General features: G+C 33.9%; 1 protein-coding gene across 5 annotated transcripts in view; it reads right to left on the bottom strand.

The window, feature by feature from the left end:
* Positions 1-12446, bottom strand: part of LOC111051536 (sex peptide receptor) — a 343318-nt gene extending 330872 nt beyond the window's left edge. For 2 of the 5 annotated variants that reach the window (XM_039421249.1, XM_039421253.1), the window contains exon 1: positions 12333-12446. The gene's annotated coding sequence lies outside the window, so the exon portion shown is untranslated. The remainder of the gene's footprint in view (positions 1-12332) is intronic. The other 3 variants (XM_039421250.1, XM_039421251.1, XM_039421252.1) reach the window with 2 other exon arrangements.
* Between the last annotated feature and the right edge of the window lie 385 nt (positions 12447-12831).

The following is a 12831-nucleotide window of genomic DNA, read 5'->3' as shown; positions in this document are numbered from 1 at the left end:
AAACCTCTAAGGTTTGTGTGCTGGCAGCGAGTATCAATAACAAAATACAACACTAACAAATGTATTGAAGTGAAAAAGAAAAAAAGAAATGAACTTGGACCCAATTATTTGAAAAAAGTTGTTAAAAGTACTTCATATGTGTATAAAATGAGCTATGTTTATTGATTTGATCCAGTCTGCTATTTTTTTATATTAGTTTTTGTTGTCTTACTTGTAATTAGGTTCGATGGTATTAAATTGATCAACCTATTGCTTATATATGTGAATTGTCTCCGGCATACAGTAAGGTCAGTTCTGTTAATTTGGGAATTGGATTGCATTCGAAAATTATAAGTTCTGATTTGTGGTGTGAATAGGTTTCTGTTTTTAATTATATAAAGTATAATATTTTTCACATAAAGTTGTTTAACTGTTAAGACTGGGAATTCTGTAAAAATAAGATGTGTGGGGTATCGTCTGGGTCGACCAAGGGCAGCTTTTATTATATGTCTCTGGATCAAGGAAATTTTGTTGAAATGTGTGTCCAATGCTCCACCCCAAACCCTAATCCCATACTGGAATACAGACTGAGCATAAGCGAAATATATTAATCTCAAAATAGATAAGTCTCCCAGACCGTTCAATCTGTAAAACTTGTGGATAATATGTTTCAATTTTTGGCAAGTCTTATTTATGTGCGTATTCCATTTTAGTTGAGAATCTAATATCACACCTAAGTACTTGGTCTCTCTCACTCTCTTTAATGATTGACATGCACAGTCTCCACCTCCCTCCTGTAAGCCAACACTATGGTTATAATGATAGGCGCAGCAGTCTGAGTGAATTTTTATTCCGTTACGAAATATGTCTGCAGGTATGGACCTTTCAGATGGTGAGAAAATCATGAAAACACTTTTTCTTATATTTAAAGTTAGAGTGTGGTGATCTAGCCACATCTTAACTTGGGCCAGACCAGATTCTGCCAAACTCCTGACCTCTCGCCAGTTAGATGCTGTAAATATTAGGGCTGTATCATCAGCAAAGGAGATTGCATGACAACCATTCATTTGGATCCTCAAAAGATCATTAATATAGATTAAAAAGAAAATCGGCGAGATTACTGTCCCCTGTGGAAGGCCATATTCTGACAGTGTAACTTTACTAGAACCAAGAGTCTGGATTCTTTTACTCAAATAGCTTTTAAATAGCTTCAACACTGGTCCACGGAAACCTATTCTCTCTAATTTGTTCAGAAGGGTATTGTGTGGAATGGTATCATAGGCCTTAGCCAAGTCCAGATACACTGACAATGTTTTTTTTTATTATTCTGGAAATTATCGGTCACTATTCTAACCAGTTCAGTCATAGCGTCTTCAGTGGATTTACCCTCCTGGAAACCGTACTGATTACCAGCTATAAATTGATATTTTTCTAGATATTTTATAATTCGTACTTTAATTATTTTCTCGAATATTTTAGATAGGCTACTAATAAGACTTATGGGACGGTAGTTCTCAGGAGCTTTTTTGGCACCTGATTTATACAGAGGGATTATTTTTGCAATTTTGAAATGAGATGGAAAATGGCCTAATTCAAAACATTTGTTGAATATTATCGACAAGGGCTTCGCTATGTATTCTGATATATTTTTTAAGCATATATTTCCTAGTCCATCCACCCAAAGAGAAGAATTAGTTTTTAAATCTTCAATGGTAAGCAATACCTCATCAGAGCTCGTTGGGTACATAAAAAATGAATTTGGAGTGTTAGTCGCATCACAATGTAAATTCTGTGAATGTACCAACTGCAATGTATCCCCAGTATCAATCCTCTCCGCATAAGTTCTTCCTACCTCAGAGAAATATTTATTCAGCGTTTCCGGGTCGATGTCAGGTGGTTTATACACACGTTTTCTGTCTAAAATTTCCTCAATACATTCCCATGTCTTCTTACTATTACCTTTGGAAAGCGATATTTTATTTCTATAATAATCGAATTTAGTTTGTTTTATAAGTTTATTTAATGTATTTCTGTATGTTTTGTATTTATTCCGCAGTTGTTGATTGAACGGTTGGCTATTTAATTTTTTATGCATTTTGTCTCTTTCCCTAATAGATCTAATAAGTCCTGGAGTGATCCAGTTTTTTAGAGGTCTATTCCTGTTTTTAATTTTTATTTGATCAGTGGAAGATTTTATGTAGCTAACTAGTTTACTGTAAAAATTATCAACTTTATCATCTAAATTCACATTGATTTCATTGAAGCAAGTTTCAGTTTCCCAGCTTTCCCCCTTCAACTTATCAATCAATTTCATGTAGTTAATTTTCTTAGTAAAGATCCCTCCACTCTTCTCTAAAGTGTGATTGGATTTCCCAAATGAAAAGTTGTACAAAAATGGTCCGTTATGCAGGTTTTTTGTATAGAGCTCAGTACATAACTCTCTCCAAAATGAACATTTTCCCAGAATATATGATCTATTCATGTTTTTGTGTGACCTGAAATACGAGTAGGCTTATTTATCAGGGATTGCAGACCATGCATTTGCAGAAGACTGCTATATTCAGTTGATAAATTACTGTTACTTAAAAAATCAATGTTTAAGTCTCCAATAAGAAGAACATTTTCGTTTTTATGAATATTAGACATATTCACATCTAAGTCATTCAGAAAAGTTTCTATGTTTGAGGATGGAGATCTGTACACTGCCAATAATGTGATAGGGTGACTAAAAGCTACTAATCTAATCGCAATAATATCTGCAGCCGAATTTTCAAAGTTAAGATAATGAACATCAAACGATTCTTTCACAAAAATACATAATCCATTACTATTATTCAGTTGCCCTGGCTTATCAATAACTGTATAGCCATCTATGCTATAAACAAAATTCTTATCTTTTGTCATCCAAGTTTCCGTTAGAATTATTATATCGTACTTTATTGTACAATTTTGCAAAATATAAACAAACTCATCAAAATTCCTATTGATACTTCTAATATTCATATGTATGATATTTAAAAAATCAACAGTATCTGTTATTTCACCATCTATACTAGAACGAAAATCAAAACTAATAATATCATCATTCTCTATCGTATCAAAACATTCCAAATTTATTACTTCATCGAAACTATATTGAGTATTCATTATTAAATTGAATGGAATTTAAAAAAATTATGTCCTGTAATGGTTGTTATATTCATGCTTAAAGTTTATGTTATCTTGCTCAGGTCCTTCTCGTCTCGAATATGTAGCACTTGTCCTCCCTCGACCTTCCTCAACAATATCTTGCCGTCCCTGATCCAGACAAATTTGTATCCCTTGGTGGAGGCTTGTTGTTTGGCCTTTTTGAAGAGCTCCAGGAAGAAAGGTGGCAGGTGGTCGTGAGCCACAATACGCCCAGCTGGCAGCTTTTTGTTCACAACACTGGTCGAGATACCCGGACCAGATTTATCTTTACTAGCCATTTTTTTGAAGTCATTAAGCCATGCTAATTTGTCCTGCCGCTAAATGAACTTGTAGACGATGGGTTTTACTGCGCCCTGCACCCCACCAGGCATCCTATGAGCTATGCTCAAGCAGTCCTTAGATTTCATCGAGCTCCCCAAAATATTAGATATTTGGTCAAACACTTCGAACACAGATTCATTCTTCGATTCCGGAACTCCAGACAGAATCAAGTTGTCTTTACGTGTATACCGCTGAAGCTCAGCCATTTCATTTTTAATTAACGTATTTTCACTTTTCACCTCAGCGATTTCACGTTTGAGAGATTCTATTTCACTCTTCTGAGATGTTAAATCCTTCTTGAAACTATCAAATTCATTAGACAGAAAGTCCACGGACACTATTAATTCGGATATTTCTTTTCTAACAGGAGCAAGTTCAGTTTGAATAAGTTTAGCTATTTCGGTTGTTAAATTTCAATATAATCTCAATATGATCTTGAATCATGATCATCTTTCCGTTCTTTGGTAGCCGCTAGGCCGACAATTTCGAAAACATACGTCTGTAAAATGGATTAATAAATAATCATTATTAGCCACCCTATTAAAATTTCTGGTCAGAAACCATCCCCAATATCCACACAACATATTCCCAAAGTTTGATGCCGTTATGTCAAGTATTTTTCAAGTCATAGGGAACAAACACACAAACAGACATTCATTTTCATTTATATATATAGAAGATAGAAGATTTCATTCGGCTCAGACAAAAGCCTCTCTAAATGGTGGTAGAATTATAAGGTTGACAACTTTCAGTTCTGTTGTTTTAATTTTTTTTTCAAATCACTTTCAAACAGTTCATGTAGTACCTACTATTGAGTTTGAGACACTTCTGGCGCTATCATAGTTTCACAACTATTCTGTTCCACACTCCTATCTCTTGCAGTCTTCAACCATAGGCTATCTGAAATAAAATAGTTGGCTTATACACGTACGGGATAGGAAAATTATGTTTGACGCATCATCACGTCTGAACTACTGGACTAATTAACTTGAAATTTTGCATATATGCTAGATTCTTAATTAACCAAGGATTGTTATAGGCCTATTATCAATTCTTCAAAACTTCATTACGTCAAGTTTCCAGATTATCAAGTTTGAAAATAGATCCTTGCGAAGCACGGGTCCCTGCTAGTATTCTATATTATAGTCATAGAAGTTGGGTTATGCTGAATACTGACTCACTACTCACCCTGTTTACTGTTGCTGGTTTAAACGTTCAAATTTCTGGAGTTTACTTTTGTTTAAACGAAGTTGATAGAAACAGCATACGGATTCACGATTTGAGTTCGACTTTAAACCATCGATGGTTAAAGGTAGGCGCACACAGATCGTCATCCGACAGACGGAACGCATTGGACGGATCGGACGATACTATCTGATACCTTTCCGATATAGGTATGCACACTCCAATTGAAAACAATGCTTCAAATCTAATCGTCCGATCCCTCCGATACGTGCCGTCCGTCCGATGACGAACTATGTGCGCCTACCTTTAAACGAGCATCTGCATACGGGCCTCAATCTCTCCAATTGAGTTATGATTTTCAATTGAATAATTAATTCAATGAGAATAACATTCATAACTACACAAGTGTTCAAATTTAAAGCGTATCAATGCCACATGACTGTTGCGTTTGTAGGAATAAGAGAGCAAGAGTTAATAGCCTTGCCTTTCATTTGGGCAAGCTTTGGAATCAACTGGTTGAATGTGACAGAGTTTCCAATTAGAGAAGAGTTTGATGAGAAAAAGTTTGTTCAAAGAGCTGATTTAACAAAAGTCATGCTAGATGCAAGACGATTATTTCTTGAAGCTATGACGCCAGTACGAACATTTTCCAAATCTCATTGTTGCTGGCTCTCGGTAATTCCCTTAATAATCAGAATTTAATAGTCAAGCTACTCCAGCTTTCGAGAATTGAAACTTGCAATTTATCAGTGTGACAACTTATTATTAATGGATTGAGCTATTCATGAAATAGGACGAACTGTTGAAAAGAATGAGAAAGAGAAGGTCGAGTAGTTAATAAATGAGTGTAACGTTCTAGACGTTTCCGATATTTTTCTTTTATTCTATTATTCATAAACCTCTCTTTGAGTTCTGAGCCAACAATCTTGGAGTCTTGTCAATTGTAAGAACTCTTAATTTTCAATCGACGTCATATTTTTTTTATTTTCAAGCTGTGATGTGTGGTACATTAACCTGGAACATTATTATGATGATAGATGAAGAACAAACGTGAATTTGCGCCTCATCTCATTTGCCCAGACATTCGTCCCTCAAAACAATACTTCAATATTCATTTTTCAAACGGAAACTTACGTTCATAGAAATGCGAAATGCAATAGGTTCAAAAAATATAACAATGATGGATAGTATTACTCAATACAATACAATAAAATGATTATAGGCTACGTTGTATTCTGGATACACTCAAGGTACCTAGATTGGTACCTGTATTCTAGGTACTTTGAGTACACTGGTATTACTTCATACGAAATGCGGTCAAACCTCGAATAGGTACTATTGTGTTATTTTTCTCATCCCTACCTTTATTTTCTTTATTTGCCCTCCAACATAATTATTATTATGTTATTTCGACGAGGGTAAATATATTGAAAAATGCTTAGACTTTATTCGACCACCGGGTCACATTCATTTGTAGGCGTAATAAAATATATTATTACGATATCTATAACTTATATATCAAATCAAATCAAATTGGTTTTTATTATCATGATTTCAGGGTACAAATATTCATTATAAAACAACGTTACATCTTCTGCAACCAAACAATCATAAATAAAACTTACAGTTGAACTGAAAAATCAATCATTATAACTAAATCTAGTTGTTATTATATCGTAGCTCCAGAAAATACAACATTCTATTTTAAAAAACTTCATGAAAACTCTCCACAAAGGCAAAGCCTGTGTGTGGAAGAGGGTCTTGGCGATGATTGGCTAACGTCGGACTGAACCCATACTTGCATCTATCACATTCTTGGGTAAGCCAGGTATTAACATCAGAGAAAATTTGAAGTTTGAAGGATTTTAAGTATAAAAGATGTGAACATTTGGAGTTAAATTTGGACTATCATTACACGACATTTGCTTTATTTATACAATGAATGAATTATCACTTCTATATTTGTCCTCCCAATCTCCTTTAATCAGTCATTAACATTTTTTTTATGAATATTTTTGGATTTTCAGGCAGATTTCTATACAGAGTGTGTGCTATATAATAAGTATGAGTTTTGACTAGCCTATTGCTTCTGACGAACGAGTTCGATAACTCTGCTCAATTTTCTTAAACATATCTTTATGATTTTTGTACATGTATAATAATATATTTCTTACATAAATTTGCCTTATACTCAAAGCATTGAATTCTTCAAAAATTTCATCAGTAGGAGTGCGTATACGTTTTCTTAATGCTGTTTTAATAATAGATTTCTGTGTAACTTCCAAGGGTTTTAGTGATGTTTTATAGGCACCCCCATAAGCTAAAATTCCCACTTCAATAAGTGACTGAACATAAGAAAAATAAATATTTCGTAGCTCTTTTAGTGATAGAATTTTGTTTAATTGGTAAAAAATGTAAATGGCTTAGCGAATTTTACTTTTCAAGAATGCAATATGAGCCGACCAATTCAATTTCTCATCTATCATTACTCCTAAATATTTATAAGCTACTACACTTTCAATCGATTCACAGTTACATTGTATATTGGTAGGTTCAGTACAAGAATGTAGAGTGATGTTATTAATTCTGTCTTCTTGCCTTCTTCTGGAAAGAATTTCTATGAATTTAGATGTCTTAATATTTAAATTCAATATGTTATTATCAAACCATTTCTTCAAGAGATGAAGATCTGATGTAGCGTTCTGGTACAGTTCTCGTTTATTTTTACCAGTCACATGTATTGCTGTGTCGTTAGCATATAAAAATAGATTCCCCTTGATTGGAACTTTTGACACATTATTAACATAGATTAAAAACAGTAAGGGACCCAAAGTACTTCTTTGGACCACACCATACTCTATTACATTTGGTTTACTATATACTCCTAATATTTGAACAAATTGTTTTCTATCAGAAAGATAACTTTTGAACCATTGATATGAAATATCAAGAATTCCAATAAAATCAAGTTTTTTCAGCAGTTTTTGTCGGTCAACGGTATTGAAGGCCTTTGCCAAATCGAGAAATATTACTGAACTTCCCAGATTAACACTTGAAGCCTGATCAATCTCTTGCGTCAGGCTGAAAAAAGCATCAGGAATATTCTTGTTTTTCCTGAAACCGAACTGTTTGTTAGTTAGAATGATGTTGGTTTCAATGTAATCACTCAATTGATGTTTAACTATTTTTTTCCAAAACTTTAGAAAAAACACTTAACAAAGAAATCGGTCTATAGTTACTCTTTTCTGACTTATCTCCATTTTTGAACAGTGGAAAAATTTTGGCTATCTTAAAAGTATCTGGAAAGATGCCTTGTGAGATACTCAAGTTGTATATGTACTTTAGAGGCTTTACGAATAATTTTATATGTTGTTTAAAAATTTTAGTAGTTATACCATCATGACCCGGTGCAGACATTCCTCTCAGTTCTAAAACAGTGCGCAAAATATCATTATCAGTAACCTCTTTGAAGTGGAATTCGGTATTCGAACAATAGTCTTCATCATTAATAATATAATCACCTCTAGAATTTACCTTTTCTGCAAGGTTTTGCCCCACCTGCGAAAAATAGTCATTGAATTTATCAGCAATAGTTTTTGATTTAAGTGATGGTGATTGTATATTTTCGATCTCCTTAGAAAAATGTTCTAATGAAAAACTCGGTTTCTTGTTATCTTGACCTGATATCTCATTAATCACACGCCAAAACTTTTTTGGATCGTTTCCAGCTTCATTCAATTTATCTCTATAGTATTGATTTTCAGTGTCTTTTAACAAGCAACTTAATCTATTCCTATAGGCCTTAAAGTAATTCACAAGCTCAACATTAAATGGTTGTTTCTCAACTAATTTGTACAATTTATCTCTTTCTCTAACCGACCTGACCAGCCCTTCAGTTATCCACGGCTTGATTTTTTTGAATTTTGGATTAGTTTTCACAACACATTTCCTGGACTTATCGATAAACTTATTAACGGTTAGATAAAAATTATTAGTTGCGCTATTCACATCATTTTCAATCAATACCGTATCCCACGATTCTTTTTCAAGCAAAGAAAAAAATATGTTGTTATCTATAATAAATTTAGGAGAGGAGGTATCTTTTCCTCTTGAACTCTTAGAACTCACCTGGAGAGCCAAAGCGTAATGATCAGTATTATTGGTACTCTAACTACTGCCGACTGAACCATGTCAATGTCGTCTTTTTTTATAAACATATGATTTATTAATGTACTACTAATATTATGAACTCTTGTTCGCTTATCGATACAATTGACAAATCCGTTCTCGCATAAGACCTCCAAGTATAAATCGGTTTGTTCGTCCTGTTTCAAAATATTTATATTTATATCCCCAGCTATTATATATGTTTTATCTCTGGTCGTCTTATTGCAGTAATCGCGTAAATGATCTATGAAGTAAGAAACGATTGAGTCATGTGTCCTATAGGCAGCAAGTAAACAATAACTTTTGTTGTAATGAAAATCTATTTCTAATGCATTTAATCCTCCTATATTAATACTAGTTCCCACTGCTGATAATGTTTTCCTTATGAAAACAAGTACTCCGTCATTCCTGGTACGTTTTGATGTCGTACGCAAAGTATCGTATCCATCCAACAATATTGTCCTACATCATCTCCGTTAAGCCAAGTTTCAGACAATATTTTATAATGTCCATTTTGTGTTTCACTATATTCAAACCAATTGCTAAGTTATCAAAGTTTTCGTTATAACTTCTTATGTTTAAATGAAATATCTTCAAATTATCATCAATGAAGAAATCATTAAGAGAGTTGAAGTCATTCAACTCTACACAAGATATATAATTTCTATACAGAGTGTTAAATTTAAAACAGATCGTCCAGTCAAATGGTCGTTTTTCAGGAAACAGCCCCGAAAGAATTTTTCTCGACGTTTCTACAATATGTATTCTGGGGCGCTGAAATCGAATCTGAAATTCGCTGAAATGCCAGAGGGCGGCTCCACCCCCAAAAACCCCAAAACCCTAAAATTTCGGACTATTTCCAAGTTTTCCATCCAATCTAGGAAACCTTGAGTTTTTCTCTGCAAAATTGAAGATAATAGAATTTTTAATAAATTGAGTGGTCGCGCAGGACTCTACCATTTTTGATTCCAAGCTACGAATTCTCAAAAAAGGGGAATATTTCAAGGATTTTTAAAAATTATGACAACCCACCACTTCTACCCTATACAACTTGGATTTTCCACTAGTAATGATAAGAAACCACACACCACGTGAAAGAACAATCAATTCTCAACAGATATCCTTGGGAATGTTCGAATTTAGTAGTGGTGGGAGGGGGAATACACCCAAAAATATAGAATCATGTCCTACAGCCAAATCATAAATTTTTCATTATAATATCTTTTCAAAGCCTCCCTAACAAAAGAAGACTCTTTTCGGCTGATATCATATTACGAGGGTTATGTTCAATTAGAAATACCCGTTAGATACACTAGTCTGAGCGCAAATATCATGAAAAAGGCACTCCGTGGTCATTTTCCGGTAACAGCCATGGAAGATGTCTCAATTTCTTCGGTAGGTCTAGCATAATAAAGATCGTGATGATGATAAGTCAAAATCATAGGCAAACACCTCGAAAACAAGATGGCCGCCAAAATTTTTAGGATTTTGCTATATCGCTTGTATTTCGATAATTGTTCAAGATATTAAACCGTTTTTTTAAACGAAAATATTTTTAATATCTTCCTCTCCAATTTATGTTCAATGAAAGCTCCTTTTATTATTACTATTTTATCAGTACTTTCAAAGTACCTCATTTTCATTCAAAAACCCTAGGAAACATTTTTTTCTAATTTCTTTCAAATTTCATTCTATTGTAACTTTTTTTTGTGAGAGAGATGCAGAAAAATTCTAGATTTATGAAATTCAGATTATTTTTTCCAGCTTTGAAACGATATATCTTCATGCGCTGTACGTCAACAAATGTGTTCTCCAGCGCCCTCCAAAGAAACCCCTGCATGATTTCTGGTGCGTTTTTCCATATGCATGAGGTAACAAGCTTGAACTATAAAATCGAAGTTAGTTTTGTCTATTAACGTTGATAAGATGACAAATGTGCACATCTCTCCAATGAAAATAGTCTTTTTTGGTATAATTTAACTGACTAGAATACATATCGATTTGGGACCAAAGAGTTTTTCTGGTAAGAATAAGAAAAATCAAGAGCTCAATGTAATCTAAAAGTTAGGCTATTCATTGAATACATTTTTCGCTAGCCAAAAATTAGGAAATTACATTGTTTCCATGAGGAACAGTGAATGTTAGAACCCTTCAATTTATTCTTAATAGAATATTCTTCTCTCAGGAGTTTTATTTGATCCTGATTCATGATATTGAGTATAGAAAATATAATTTCTATATAATAATATAAAATTAATAATAGAATTAAATATAATCATCCCTAAATAAATAATAGAGTATAATTATATAGAGTATCTCATCCTTTATGAAAAGTGATCGAGAGCCCGAATATCATAATATCATGTAAACTGTGATATAGGTTATGAAATAGTTCAGAGATATTATTTTGATGCAGAGTTCGGTTTTACCCGACATCAGATATTCGTGGACTGAATAAATCAATAGCTATGCTTGCATACGTAACTTTCTGATTATTCATACAGCAGTTTGAAGAGAATGGATTGCATCCACAATAATGCTAATTGGACTTCATACTCATAAGCACGTTGTAGAATTTAAATTTACTTGACTGGTTGGTACCAATCAGAATCAAACTCAACTAGTCATCAAAGTGAACTTTGTTCAGATTCCTCCTTTGACCCTGCTAATGACTTCCGTAGATTAAGCAGCAACTTGTCATGATGTATCCACGCGAATCATCACTTTATTGTACTTCAGGAGATCCTTACACAATGATCAACGATGTCACACTCCTTGAAGAACTAATTATTCTCTAAAAAATGTCTTTGATAGACTATTTGTCTCTATTTTGTATTCAGAAAGATAATGAAATTATGCAAATCCAAAAAATTCAAGACTCCACAACGTTAACTGAATCGATAAGGGATGGAAATTCGATTGACAATATATTTGAAATTCGCAACTTTTCCAAATGCTCAATCCTTACGTTATAATCCACTCCACTGTAGTTGATGGCAGAGAACGGCTTTTTGAATGAAATAATTAATCAGAATGAAGTTAAATCTTGATAGCATATTCTGTTCAATTTACTCGATTTACGAGATTCATTCAGTTCAATTATAATCACCAACGTTTTAGTCCTCATGAGACTTTATTCTTGAGCTTTCTTTCAATAAAGTACGATATAACTTCAACCAAACATTGCGAGAGAGATTATTATTGATAGATTATCATAATATCTGTTGATTGGCTCATTACAAGTTCTACTCTATTTTTCAAGTTTTGCAAAAAGTGGCTCACGGATTAGTGTTGAACAGAACATTGGGTTGATGCGCAGAGCGGTTGAAATCAGGATCAGTATAGACTACCTGCAAAACAGCGCTGCAAGCAATGCTAACGAGTGTCATTTTTGCTAGATGGAGTCGGTTTCCCCATCGGTTATGGTATAGAGTAAACGTGAACGAGTAAAAACTTCAATTCTACATATTATCTGTTTCTCATCTACTTACTTCATCTATTGAATAGACATAGCAGTGAGAATCGCAACTTCGAGAAGAGAACTGCGTATGAATGTGGAGAACAGGAGAGTGCAGACTGTTGCCACTGGATGCGCCCGAGCTACTGAGCTCTCGTCCGCCGACAGTCGACTATTTGAACGCGCCTGCGTCACTTGTATCTTCTGAATACAGAACAAAGTTGCGGCACGACTCTGTCATATTTGATCTCGGAGAAAGGCTCCATTGAACATCAATATTGGCAGTAGGTGAGCCGTGAAGGCCGACAACATTTTTGTTGGTTGTTGTTTGTCCACCCTCCTGATGTGCGTTCTTAACCAGGAGAAGAATTCATCAAAATGGAAGGATCGATCACCACACTGGGATGGAATGAATTATTATGTATATGATAAATAATGATGATGATTCAATAGATCTCAGTATGAATATTTTATCAACTTGATACTTTATCAAAACCAATCAATAATAGTTTATCATCAATCGGTAATTATTA

Source organism: Nilaparvata lugens, chromosome 2 (assembly GCF_014356525.2).
Source record: "Nilaparvata lugens isolate BPH chromosome 2, ASM1435652v1, whole genome shotgun sequence".
NCBI classification, from domain to species: domain Eukaryota; kingdom Metazoa; phylum Arthropoda; class Insecta; order Hemiptera; family Delphacidae; genus Nilaparvata; species Nilaparvata lugens.
This window is presented reverse-complemented; position numbering and strand designations above follow the sequence as displayed.